The sequence below is a fragment of the Ornithorhynchus anatinus genome, chromosome 11, assembly GCF_004115215.2.
Source record: "Ornithorhynchus anatinus isolate Pmale09 chromosome 11, mOrnAna1.pri.v4, whole genome shotgun sequence".
Lineage (NCBI taxonomy): Eukaryota > Metazoa > Chordata > Mammalia > Monotremata > Ornithorhynchidae > Ornithorhynchus > Ornithorhynchus anatinus.
The window spans coordinates 59,720,496-59,725,799 of NC_041738.1; positions in this window are offsets into that span (position 1 = coordinate 59,720,496).

Consider the following 5,304-nt stretch of genomic DNA (forward strand, 5'->3'; position numbering starts at 1 on the left):
ATTGAGCGCTTACTATGTGCAGAGCACTGTACTAAGTGATCAGGAGAGTACAACAGAATGAATAGTCACATTCCCTGCCCATAACGAGTTTACAGTCTAGAAGGGAGCCCCCCTGAAATACAACTAGTGCGTAGCAACACATACTCCCACTGCATCATGAACACACACAACAGCACTACCAACCACAAACACAAGTCGGCACAGCTTCACACCCAGAAGAATACACAGATGCACCCAGGCAAATCTAGTTCTTCCTTCCCAGTCAGCACAACACAGCCTGGGCATGTGCTTTCACACTCACACACAGACAGACAGCCTCAATATTATTCATTCTCATCCTCAGATTCAGCATGACACATTCATAACTTGGCAAAGCAACACACCCTCACGGTCTTTTCAAACAGACACACACATACAAAGACACATTCACTCACCTGTGCCTACAGACTCTGTAAACACAAACTGAAGCCTCTTCGGAGACTCACACTCATTCAGGCACAATCGGAGATTCCTCCTCTCCTCTCCACCCCCTCCCCGCCATACATACAAACATTCCCACCCAGCCTGACTTACACACCCACTGTCTCTTTCATGCTACCTTTGATGCACACACACACAAACTCACACACACATTTCCCAGTGACCAAACACAGGTTCTTCCAACCTAACATAACCCACCTGCACACAGTCATCCGTTACCTTTCCCTTACACCCAGCCACACAGCCACGGTGACGACCCAAAGTCAGTGGCCAGTGACTCAACCCCCTGCAGTCCAAGGAGGAGAGTTTAAAGAGGAATAGCCACAGGGAGCCTGGTGGGAATGGGGGTGAAGAAGACACCTAGGATTGGGGGAAAGGTGGAACTCCAGCCAGCACAAATTGGAGACTCCCAACGGGATCCCGAGATAAAGGAGCACCGCTGCTGTAGCCTTGGTCATCAAGGCCCCGGATATCCAGCTGATTTGGGGGAATCCAGTCCGGACCCCGTAGCCGACCCCAATCCCCAATCTCCGGGAATCCAGTCCCGATAATCCAGTGAGGGCATCCTCTGCAGCTCGGCGGCCCCCGGCCCGACGGACTCTCTCCCCGCGCGGCCTCTCCGACCCCTCTCCTCCGCGCTGGCCGCCCGGATCTCACCCCTGGCCGAAGGACCGGAGCCTCCGGCCGGGCTCGAAGCCAGGGACGGCGGAAGGAGATTTGGAGGAGAGGGATCGAGCCGCTCTATTTAGGGCCGCGGTGATGTCAGGAGGAGGAGGAGGAGGAAAAGGGCTGGCCCGGCCGGGGTCGAGGCTACAATGGCCCCATTGAGGGCCGGCCGGGGCGACGGGGGGAGGGGCCGGAGTCCGATTGCTCAGCAGCAACGGGAAGCGGAAAGCGGCGACCCCTGCCCCCAAAATGTAGTTACACACAGAGTCAAGTCACACAACTCCCAGACACATGTATTAATGATGTAATGATTATTATTATTATGCCATTCCCTGGAAGGGGTCAGACTCTTCCCTCCCCCTCCCCTCCGCCCCCGGGACCCTTTATGGGGTGGGGATTTTATATTATTCAGCGCTTAGTACAGAGCCTGGTATATAGTAAGCGCTTAAATACCGTAATGGTGATAATGTATACACAGCCTCACAGACTGATTCGCACACACTAATGGACCCACAGACACAGACTCAAACACTAACCCATACACACACAATGTCACAGATTCGGACTCCCAGATTCACACACGGAGTCACAGACACAAACGGACTCGGACACACAGCACAGACTCCCAGATTGACATAGATTCAAACACACATAGAATCTCAGATACAAAATGATACACGGGTTCACCTACAGATACAGCTTATTCAGTCTCACTGTTAATCACATGCACACACATTGCTGGACTGAATTTCCGGCGCTTAGTACAGTGCCTGGCACATAGTAAGGGCTAAAACACCATGAAAATTAAAGTAAATTACCTTGTCATTCTTCCCTTGTTGCAGTATCTCCCCTCCCCACCCCTTTCGTGTTTTAGATTATAAACCTCCTTGTGGACTAGTTATTTGACCCATATTGCACTGTCCCCGGCTCTGCTCCAAATAGGCCCTAGTCAATATTCCCGATAGACCGATCACTCAACTGCTAAACCAGCTCTCCCTGGAACTCAGTCTCCGGTTTGGAAAACCTGAGATGGACTCTTCCAATTCCCCACCGCCAAAGGCTTTACATGGGCAGCTGCTGCCTCTAGGCAAGTGCCCGAGGGCCGAAATCCAGCCCTAGTTTTCCAGGTGTCTCCTCCAGTTCCAGGTACCCTAAAGTTGGGACTCCCAGGGCCTTTGAGGAGGGTCTGTAGGAGGGAGGAGAAGCAGCGTGGGGTTCTAATCCCGGATCAAGACAGGCAGTTAATCGTATTTATCGGTGGCTTACTGTGTGCAGAGCACTGCATTAAGCACTTGGGAGAGTTCAATATAACAATAAACAGACGCTTTCCCTACCCAAAACGAGTTTACAGCCGAGAGGGTCATTCTGCTTCTCTGTGCTTCAGTTATCTCATCTGTAAAATGGGGATTAAGACTGTGAGCCCCACGTGGGCCAACCTGATTACCTTGTATCTACTCCAGTGCTTAGAACAGTGCTTGGCACATAATAAGCACTTAAACAAATGCCATAATTATCATTTTACAATTTAATAGTAAACAGACACTTTCCCTGCCCAAAACGAGTTTACAGTCTAGAAGGTAATTGAATTTCTCTGTGCTTCAATTATCTCATCTGTAAAATTGGGATTAAGATTCTGAGCCCCAGGTGGAACATGACCTGGATAGTTCAACCTGACTAGCTTGTATCTACCCCAGTGCTTAGTACAGTGACTGGCACATAGTAAACACTTAACAAATACCATAAAAAAATGAGGGAACAGCTGATCCAGGAACCAGTTGCAGGGCAAGAGGGAACAAGAGTCAGTCAGTCAATCATGTTAATTGAGCACTCACTATTGAGCACTATACTAAAAATTTAGGAGAATATAGTAGAGTTAGTAGTCAGGACCTTTGCCCCCAAGAGGTTTACAGTATAGCAGATGAGACAGACGCTAAAATAAATCAGGCAGGGGAAAGCAGCAGACTTTAAGGATATGTACTTAAGTAATGGAGATAGTAATCAATCACCCAATCAATCAGTGGTTGCTATGTGCAGCACATTGTACTAAGTGCTTGGGAAAGTACAATATAATAGAATTGGAAGACGCAATCCCTGCCCACAAAGAGTTTACAATCCACAGGGGTGAATGCCTAAGTGCTTAATGGGTGAGGACTCTAGTGCATAGGTGATGCAGTAGGGAAAGAAATAGAACGAGGAGATGAAAGATTAGTCAAAGAAGTCTTCCTGAAAGAGATGTGATTTTAGTAAAGTTTTAGAAATGGGAAAGTGGTGGTCTACCAGATGCGGAGGGGGAGGGAGTTCCAGGTAAGAGGGAGGGTGAGGTCGATGACAAGGAGGTGAGGGTGAGGCACGTGAGTAGGAGCAAAGTGTGTGAACTGGAGTATAGTGAGGGAGGAGAGAGGATAAGTAGAGGGAAGAATGTTGATTGAATGTCTTAAAGCCAAGGAGAGAGGTCAGGGAGAAACCACAGAGGCTAACACTAAGTCAAAGAAAGGAGAGAGAAAAGGGGAAGGTAGAGAGGATGACTGGGAAGGATGGGGAGAAAAAAAAGACCAGAGCCGGGGATTAAAAAATGTGGATGTCTTCATGCTTGGAGGCAGGGGATTAGACTATCTGATTTCTGGAGGCCCCTCTCAGCCTGAAGAGTCTGATCATTTGGAGAGATGGGCAGAGGCAGAGGCAGAAAGAGATTCGAGAAGCTGATGGTCCATGAGGTGACTGGAGATGAGGGGCTTTTGAGTCGGTGGTTTTAGCTCAAAGCTGAACCTCTCGGCCCCCCATCTGCTGCCTGAAGAAATCCCCCCATCTTTGGACCCCCTCCCCGGGACCTGCAAGGGACTGGGGAATGGTGAAACTGGCCATCTTTGGAGGAAGGAGAGGGTGGCCTGGAAAGGAATGGAAAGGGGGTGTGGGAGGAGAGAGAAGATGGTAAGAGGGATGTGGGAAGACGGGAGACAAGGGAGAGGAGAGAACAGGGATGGAGAGGTAGAATAGTTGAGAGAAGTTGAGCTGAGAGGGTGGCAGAGATCGGAAAATGTAAGAGGAGGGGAGAGACAGAGATATATAGAGGAAGAAACAGTAGCAAGGAGAGGGACTATTAAAGAGTGAAGAAGCAACAGTCACAGAAGGAGGGAGAATCAGGCACAGAGAGAAAAAGAGACACAGAGAGAGACAGAGGATACAGCGAGACAGGAAGAGGACGAGGCACAGATTAAAACACAGAGATAAACGCAGAGAGAGGCAGAGAAAGAGAGAGGAAGAGAAAGGCAGAAACATGGGGCAAGTGAGAGGGAGTTAGGTGCAGATGTATTGTACTCTCTCCAGTGCTTAGTACAGCGCTCTACTCACAGTAAACGTTAAATAAATACTATTGATTGAATGGAGAGAAAAAAGACAAAGAAGAAGAGAAAGAAGAAAGGGAGAGAGAGGGACAGGGAGAGGGAGTCACAAACAAATGGAGAAACAGAAGACATAGTGAGAGACACAGAGAGGGAGAGACAGAGAGGGACAGAGACAGAGAGGAGAGGGAAAAGTAGAGACATAAAGAGGGAGTTGTAGAGACCCAGAGAGACACAAACTGACGCCAGCTGGAACGACCTGAGCAGATTAGAGGAAGAAAGAGGGAAAGGAGCCTCTCAGACCTCACCCCCTGCCCCTTCCCCAGCCCCCATCCCCCATCCCCCACCCCCTTCTTTGGGCGGGGCCGGGACGCATATAATATGCTCGGGCACGTAAATCTGTTTGGATCATTTCCACATGCTTTATTCCAGCAGTCAAAATAATTAAAAACATCTCAAATTATTATACACATACAACATAGGTACAGACGTCGACGGTCGCTCCCATGCCCATCAGCCTCCCGCCTCGGAATAAGACCCACCGAGAGCAAGATCCCCATCGAGAGAGAGGGGGTCCGGGGCCCTGGGGGATGGGGGTGGGGGGCGGAGGGGAGGAGGAGGACCAGACAGAGGTGGGACAGAGACAGATGGATGTGGGGGGGGGGGAGATCAAAAAAAGGAAGGATGAGCCCACCCGCCGAGATGGGGGTGGTGGGCGAGTCTACCCGCCCAGATGGGGGTGGCGGGGGAATCCATACCCCGAGATGCGAGGTGAGGGCTGAGGCCGGCGAGCTGTTGATCCGGTTGGGGTGAAAAATAG